The 9,029-nt window shown below is 50.0% G+C and overlaps 2 pseudogenes; both read left to right on the plus strand.

Annotated features, from left to right (window-relative positions):
- The first annotated feature begins 842 nt into the window (after window positions 1-842).
- On the plus strand, window positions 843-1,398 carry LOC149368004 (uncharacterized; annotated as a pseudogene).
- A 15-nt stretch (window positions 1,399-1,413) lies between these two features.
- On the plus strand, window positions 1,414-3,201 carry LOC149368005 (uncharacterized; annotated as a pseudogene).
- Window positions 3,202-9,029: the final 5,828 nt, after the last annotated feature.

Raw genomic sequence — 9,029 nt, forward strand, 5'->3', positions numbered from 1 at the left:
CGGTAAGAAATTGCGTTTGCGTGGGCCCGTACCCTAAAAACGACATCAAAATGAGAACAAGAATGGGCCATGTGCACTTTTCCAGGTGGTTTAAGGGTGAAAACTAGGCAACAGTATTCATAAAAAATAAAGCAATAAAATAGTGTATTCCGTTTCCAACTGCGCACAAAGCCTCGATGCGCGCAGCATGCGTCTCCACGCCTGCTGACTAAAAGGGTCTGAAAAAAATACCTGGAGTCAAATTTGGAAAACCGCAGACACCTATCGAAATGAAAGCAGCAGGAGTTAATTTAAGAGCCAGAAAGGCAGCAGCGCGGGCTACATGCACTCGGGTCTAAACTCAACGAATCTTCGACAGCACAGGAAACTTTCACTCCGGCATCTATGGTCATCTGCACATAAAACGACTGTGTATTGCATTCTGCACAAGGAACGTGTGTCGTAGTCCATAGCGAGAATCTGCGTTGACCAAGAGCCAAGGTTATGGCTGATTCGAGCAAGAAAACCGCCTTCTCTTCCCGGATGTATCCAGCGAAAAGGTAATCGTCTTCCCCTCTCGGTATACAGAAAGCTTACATACCCCGGCCGGTACTTTTATTTTGCATTCAGCATTCCAACACCGCACAAAGAAGCCTCGCTGGATTAGCGCGCAGCATGCATCTCCACGGAGCAAGACTTGAACGATGACATGAAAAAATCGCGCCTGAAACTTTCCCTAAAGATTACCCCAGCCACTTCCTAATGAGCACGTAGCGCCCCTCGCAACGCGCTCTGATCGCAGGCCACGGTACGGCGCCGGACAACGAAGAGGTTGGCGCTAGGCCACCGCAGCGCCCTAAACAATAAACAGCTCAACGTCGTCGGGGCTGGTTCTTCCTCGCCTTAGCTGCGATAGATTTGGTGACCCGGTATCGAACACGCAACCCCAGTCTCCTGCATGGATTCCGCTGGCTCTTCCGCCCTTATTACAGGCGGCGAAAAACCCCAGGACTCTCTGTTTTGCGGCGCTTCGTTGCCCGCGTTCCAACCACTCAACCTGCCGCCATTTTGGTCCAGTAGGCCCCGCGCCTTGTTCCTGCAGGTTGAGACACATTTCCAGCTGCGGCGCATCACCAGCTTGGAGACCAGTTCCTCCATCTCGTGTCCTCCCTGCCTCCTGACGTCGCCGAGGAATTAGCGAACGTCATAACCTCGCCGGACACGGCCCGACCCTTCGACACATTGAAGGCAGCTATCGTCAACCGCAAATCAGCGTCCGAGCGCAGCAAACTGCAGCAGCTCCTCACCGCTGCAGAGCTCGGTGACAGCCGTCCTTCGCAGTTCATCCGTCGCATGCGCCAGCTGATTGCAGACACCGCCGCACAGCACGACACGCTGCTGCGTGAGTTGTTTCTCTAGCGTCTTCCCCAGAACATGGTCCTCGTCCTCGCGGCTGCGGATGATGTCTCATTGGACAAGATGGCCGAACTCGGTGACCGTGTTGTGGACTACTCATGGCACCCCAACTTCAGCGCTGTGCCCACTCTACCTCCAGCTACCACCTGTTGTGCCTGAACCCTCATTCCGCTGGCCTGTCGGGGAACCAGAGCTGTGCGCCCGCCGTCGCGCAAAGCAGGCACGGACTCGCCGCCATGGCACGGCGTCATCCTGGCTGGCCGGCTGACCCTTCCTCCTCCTCACTATCGTCGGATCGAGCCAATCCGAGCGGTGGCCTGTGGCGTGACCTTATCGGAGCAGAGGAACGCCGGGTGCAGAGGAACGCAACGGTCACCGGCGGCTATAAGAAGAGAGCCGCACTGAGACGCGGTAGCAGACGGGCAGCAGACACGCCATCGTGTCGTGCCAGAGAGACGCTCTCCGCAGGATCTCGTCCAAGCCCGTTGTGCTCATGGCCCTTGTACATATCTTGTAAAAAGCCTTGTAAATATTGTATATAAACGTCAGTTCACTTACCGTCGCATCGACCGTTCTTCACTCAGGTCTGCTCAACAGAGCCAGTAGACTGAGACGCACCATTCGTAACAGTGGTGACTAGTGTGGGATGCCTCATTCGTAACACACCGCAGCCTCCCAGCTTGCGAGCATAGAGGGTCGCCTAGACGCTCTTGGAGGGCAGATCGATGTCCTCGCGCCCTTGTCACACCGTTCTCCACTGAGGTTCAGGTCAAACCACCGCTCCCCGGCACCTTCGTGCTCCCCGCCTGAGGCCCCCACCATCCGACGCGCGGCCGACACCTCCTCCTCGGCTCTCTGCTGCTACCCCCGTACCTTCGGCAGTTCTGAACGCAAGTGCATCCACCTGTGTTCCCGGTCGGGAAACTCTGCTACTGGCCACTGACGGCGGCAAGTGGCGCTGGTGGACGGGCATGCCGCCTCTTTTACGTTTCGAACAGTGTCACTAGTGCTCGTTTCCTGGTCTTCACGGGAGCACAAGTAAGCGCCATAGCGGCCTCTTGGGCACAGACTTCGCCGCTCCAAGATATAAACAATTGCCCCATGCGCACGTACAAACAAAAGTCCCTTTCGCTGAAATTTGGATTGCACCGCACGTTTTGTTGGTTTTTCATTATCGCTGACGTCCCGCAAGCTGTTCTCGGTGCAGACTTCCTCAGTTCAGAAGGGTATATGCTTGGGCTTGTTGGTTCATATTTGAAAGGTGTGTGTGTGTCGTCGTGTGTCGTCCGTGTTTCTGTGTCCTCGTTTCTTTGCGCTGCGTTTTTACCTTCCTCAGTTCCTTCAACCTCGCGGTCGACATGCAAGCTCATCGCCCCATAGATCTCAGCACGCACCTCTCCGTCAACGGCGTACTCTCCACTGCTGCGACGACAGGGCTTCGAGTTCTCATTCCTGCTTCGCCCTACGCGAAAGTTCTTTCTGGTATTCCCAACCTTACGAAGCCCCACACCAGAGAGTCCCCGGTGAAGCACTCGATCACCCACCACATCGTGACCTCTGGACTTCTGGTGTCTGCACGCCCTCGCTGCCTGTCAGGAGAACACATAGCTGTCGCTCGCCGTGAGTTTCAACACCTGCTTGAACACAGCATCGTGAGTCCCTTCCTTCCTCCAGCAACTGGGCATCGCCACTCCACGTGGTGCCAAAGAAAGACCTGACAAGCACACAGGAGCAACGTACGCATCAAGCGACTATGGGTCGCAGGACTTCTCGCACCAGGGCAGGCATCCCATATTGCGTAAGTGAATCGCATTCTTGAGTATTCTTGAGATATGACGCCCATCACCCAAAAGCCGACGAAAAATCATGGGAACAAAATCAACGTAAAATACCGGTTACCAGATGAAAACTTTAGGGTTTTGTCAATTAGATCCAATGCCTAGAGAGTAATCGTGTTTACATCGGTGAGACAAGGCGATTCTCGAAGCGCCTAAGGAAGCATCAGTGCGGTGCTTACAAGAACAAGCATACCACGAGTAGCAAGCAACGCACATGAACCTGAACAACCGAATCGACTGAAAAAAAGTTTCTATCTTATCCTAAGAGAGGAACCTGGAGACATGCATTTTGTTAGAATTGCCATTCATCGAGAGCACGCAGGAAATATTGAACGGGAACGAAGGCACCTTGCCAATTATCGACCCTACACCACTAAATCATATTATTTTTATATAACCACATATCCGGTCTTCTCCCGCTCATTGTAAACAAGAAACGGGCAGTTGTTTCGAAACGCGTACTTTAATTTTGACTACACTCACACAGTGACGGCTTTTTCAGTTTATCGGATAAACGCAACTAAATCAAGGAAGAGATGGATAAGCAATTACCAGCGGGTAATGCAAACGTTGGGATGACGCCGGTAAAATGGCCAGTGCTGTTTCCTTTCTGAACGGCACTGCGTTGACATGGTTTGGGAGCCAGGAAGCATCTTTAACGAGTTGGGACCGGTTTGTAGAAAAGATCCGCAATTGCTTCAGGGATACCGTTGCAAAAAGTACGTAAATGTGCTGAGCAGACCTTGCTATCGAGAGCGCAAGTATCTGGGGAGGCGCGCATGCCGTACATTGGGGTCCTGAATATTTGCAAAGGGATGATTCCTCCGACGTCCGAAGGAGACAGAGTTGGCCATCTCCTGAAACGCATTGCGGACGACGTATACAGCTTTCTGATAAGCAAAGACCACTTGGACTCTGCCACAGACATTACCAGACATTGCAGCACATTTGAAGCTCTCAAGCTACGTCGCATTGCCCCGAAGTTCGGCCGATTGCCTGAAGTTATCACTGTCGCTGGCGTGGACTTCCATGAGCCTGAGAATCTACCTGACGTCATTCGCCATATCGTCCGCAGATAGCGCATTAAAACATTATTGACAAAAGGAAATGGAGATGAGCGTAACATCTAATATGCACGACAAGAAAGGTACGATCTGTTGAAAGAGCGAATCCCGAGAGGAGGAAAACATGCGGAGAGGCAACACGATTCAAGAGAGCAGACGAGATTTGGCAAAAGGCAGACTGAAGGTAAACTTCAAGCAGACGTAGTCGGGATGATGATGAGAGCGTGACAATCGCTGCTGCCAGCACGCGTGGACGGCTCTGCCGACGACCCCACAAACGGTCCTTCCCTTTAAGTGCGCTAGCACTGGAGCTTCCACTCAGCCACTTAGCCGTTGTGTGCGGTCCCTCTGCGTCATTGAAAAGCTGGGTGGCAGGGAGCCACCCGCACGGATGGTAAGTGGGCCATTTAGGTCACGTGGCGTTGTGACGTCATCTCAACCTGCCCACCGGATTGTGAGCAAACTGTCCACCGTAGCAGACGGCAGTTAAATTGATTAATGATTGGTCGTGAGAGCCTGCTCATAAAGAGCAACCTGGGTGTTACTAGGCCCACAAGTGGCAGCATCTGCCAACGCGCAGCGGCGCATCGCTTAACCACTGCCCCACTGCGCACGGATTGGTACGTGGACCCAGAGCGATCTATGAATGTAAATAAAAGAATGACAAATATATGGGCGTAAGCATATATGGGCATAAGCCGTTAGCACTATCGCGTCATACCCTTAAAGGAGTATCGACACCCAGTATTGATGGCAGGTTTTCTTATTTGCATTGATGCGTAAGACATTACTATAGGTGGATAACCACGTGGTATTCGCCTGCGATCGCTTAACAATTCATAATCAAGTTTTTCTCTCATCCTGTTTCGGTTTGGATGACCTGACGCGTGCAAAAACTGCAATATAATCGCTGCTTCTTTCTCTGTCATTTCAGCACTTGAGGCAGGCTGGCTTTAGCGCTGCATGAATTAAAACGACGAAGCAGCAATTACATAGCAGTTTTTTCATGCATCGCATGACCTATACGATCTTCAACGTCAAAGCCACCGTTCGGCTCTTGAAACTGAAATAGCATGAGAGCGAAATTCGATTATAAATTATTTAATGCTCCTAGGCAAATACCACGTCGTAGTCCATTTGTGGTGGAAATGCGGAGAATGACGGGACAGGACAGGAAAGAGGCGCTAACTCTTTTCAATGCTGTCTCCTGCCTTGTCCCGTTGTACTGTGCTTTTGTTTACAAATGAATAACCAACATCGCCAAGTTGCTGTCTTGGTTGTAGCCATGTATATACACTCACCCAAAAATTAAGTGTCCATACTCCTTTAAGGCGCAGCCTGAGTGTTAACTGCAGTTTGATTGCGCTAGCACAAAGGCACCTACTCCACGATTTCGTGAATCTTTGTCTGATGCCTCCTTGACCTTTAAAACCAGCCCTCTACCCGAAATCGGAAGCGCAGTGTAACCGAAGCGATACCCAATTCGCATTTCTTGTAACCACGATAATCGAGTGTCATTTTTTTTTACTCTTCACGTTTATGCTCTCCACTTCTTGGCCGTTGTATCATTTTCCAAGTCTGCTTTTTGTGTGGTGGATTTTATTGTCCACTCAGGCGTACGGCCCCTTTGCCTTGACTCTAAAATGTGTTTGGAAGGGCAGGAAAGCAGGGGCACTTCTTTTTCCTTTCTTCGTCTCCGTCCTCGTGGTTGTGGTGGCTCAATGACATGGCTGCTCTATGATGCAAGCTTGCGTCAGGAGCAGTGTACTCCTTGAGGTTAAATCATTGTACTCGGCATAGGAGGAGAACACTATGACTAGTAAGTACCTTTTTTCACCAAACATAGCCTCGCAGTGAAAATAGAGCTGGTATCTTCACTAGGCGTAACTCATGGTATGCCTAAGGCAGTTTACGCAAGGCGACAAAAGACAGCATGTCTGTGAAGACAGTCACCTTCTCCGTCCTCCTTTTGGGAAGTCTATTCACGTGCTTCAAACTTTGACCTGTGCACTGTTTAATTTTTTAGAAGGCTCTCCCTAGAGCCCACGTTCAGGGTGCACAAGCCCGTAATGTTTAATAAATTAAAAACGCGTCGTTTACCTTGGCGTAAGCGCCGTGTGCCACAGCTAGAGCCGGCAGGAAAGGGAACGCCTGGTCTCTCTCCCTCACGTCGGTGCACCTGAGCGCCAGCGCCAGGCGGTCTAGCTCGGTGGCGAAGGGCAAGTCCCGCAGCGCTGCGGCGTCGGACAATTTGCGCATGTCCATCATGCGTGCCAGGCGCATGGCGTACTCGAAGCCCAGGCCACCGTAGTCCATGGCCGTCGTGCCTCTCCGGTAGTAGAGCGGCGACTCCAGTGCGGCGGTGGCCACAGCGACCTTCTTCAGCAAAGGATGGTAAGTGGACAGCGACGCCGGGTCCACCTTGTAGAACTGAGAGGCCACAGTGTGCGGGTAGCTGTGGGTGGACAATGCATCTTGGTTTGGCAGTCATTCAAAGAAAGGTACGCGAAATTAAACGATTGCAGTCCTCGTGGCCGCAACGGCTCACTCGTCAGCACCCTACGCTGCTTGGACAACGGTACCTCATTAACGGTCCCTTCTGGACATCAATCTTTCGTCTCTTTGAAGATGGCTTCCCAGTCATAGAATTCAAATACAAAAATTAAGTACAGCTAATACAATACCACAAGTTAGATGAATGCATCTACGGGAAGTCACGAAGTAGAGTAGATTTTCAGTTAAAGAGCAATTGCCCAAGAGCATCCCCAGACCAGGACTCAATCTCCAAATGCAAAGCTTCTGAAGAAGTTTCACAGCTTTCTTTCTCAAGCCGTATGGCAGCGCTCACGTGTATACTAAATAGTAATTACTTCCCAGCTCAGTATGAGAGCTTACATTTTTCGATTTAAACCGGAACTAAGAGCTGATAAAACTACAACAGGTTCAGTTTTCGAAATTCGGTTTCATAAAAAGGAGCTACAGGGCTTGTTCGGTGTATGCGCGCTACAGCGCGTAATACTCGCATTGTAATAATAGAGTGATTAACCACTGACATACACCCAAGCGCAGTCATACGACTAAAAGGGAAAGCCTTCCGCAGAAACTTCGCAGTTAAAAAAATTTTGTCCTGGTCCAGGGATAATGATCAATCAAATTCAGTCAAGATCCATTCAAGATCAAGATCAATCATGTCACTCTATCAAGATCAAGTTATTGACCAATTCGCTCTCACCCTTCCATATGAGAGCCGTCCCGGTAAGCATAGTTGGTAGAGCGACTGCTCCGGTGAACGGATGGTCCCGGGCCCTAACCCCAGACCAGGACGAATGATTAACTACGAAGCTTTTGTGCCAGCTCTGTAGCTTTCCTTTGTAGCCGTATGGCTGCGCTTTGGTGGATGCTAATGAGCGATTTTCCCTTTTTGCAAATCTTTTCCACCTTGGGGGATGCCGCTAAAAACTTTGACCAACGACTTGTACTCGTCGCAGCGAGCGCGAGATATACGCGGTCCCAGGAGAAAGCAAAGAGAGGAATTCAAGAGCGCAGTGAACTAACAGACTTGTTGGCAAGAAGTACCACGATTCTCCGTTTTGTGGCACAGGCTCTGTGACCTCGGACACACGCCGACGCCGACCAGGAGGCTCCATCTCCTCGCCAAGCGTCGTCTGCTACCGTAGTGCCATCTGCTCACAACCTGCCGTCATCACCTGCTTAGTACTTTTACTGTTTTACTGACTTTTCCCACTAAGTGTAAAGGCGCTGAGGAATGTTTGCAACTTCTATAGCCGCCCACCTGCAAAGTGATGCCATCCACGATTTCCTTGAATATGTGTTATGTTAAGATTTCCGCGACGATCGAGCGGTATTTTCATAGCTGCCGTAGTCACGCGAAACATGAAACGGTTCCCTTTCGCTCCTAATGGATTTCTATGGGGAGGGGGAGCTTTCCTTTGTTTCGAATTTGAAAGATTATGCTTGCAAAACGTGCGCTGTTTATTGAATTCTTTCCAGGAGTAGAACACGAAACTACAACCGCTGTCCAACACACACCAATACACATGCAGTCACTGTAGCTGAATAAAGTGATTCCAACATGAAGGCGACAGTTTAGGAAGACAGAGCTCTATTCCTTCTTCAAGCTTGGAAACTGTATATACAAAGTGTTTTGCTGGCCTGTTGCGTCCGCGCGTGTGTCTCGCTCATTTGCTTTTCCGCGCGGCCCTTTTCTAGCAGATGAACTTTTACTTACAATTTTGTTTCATTAACTAACACGCTTTCTGCCCTAAATACAAACGAATGTGCATAAATCACTGCTGCATTACCTGCACGTGCAAACATAACTGAGAACATAATTACTATCTGAATTCTTACCGCACAGAGTTGACAAACATAGTGCGAGAAAAAAAACAACACTACTTGTATCCCTCGTAATATCCTCCAAAAAAGCCCGAAAGTCGCGTTCTCAAATACACACGTAAAGAAGAACGCCGTTTCACAAAAATAAAAACACGGAACTATAAACCCAGTACAACACACAAACGCCAAACTTCACTTACGAAAGCAGTGAACATAATTCAGGCCAGATTCTTGTGGCCAACGGTTTGTACTGCGGAAGGGAGTGAGTATATTACAGGTACATGTTCATTTCTCACATCAAAACTTTTTCAGATATAGCACCTGTCTTATTGTACATTCCTTTGCATACTTTTTTTTCGCTGGTTCTAAGTGCTGC

This window comes from Amblyomma mixtum, chromosome 1, assembly GCF_055824585.1.
Source record: "Amblyomma mixtum isolate Tamu chromosome 1, ASM5582458v1, whole genome shotgun sequence".
NCBI classification, from domain to species: Eukaryota; Metazoa; Arthropoda; class Arachnida; order Ixodida; family Ixodidae; genus Amblyomma; species Amblyomma mixtum.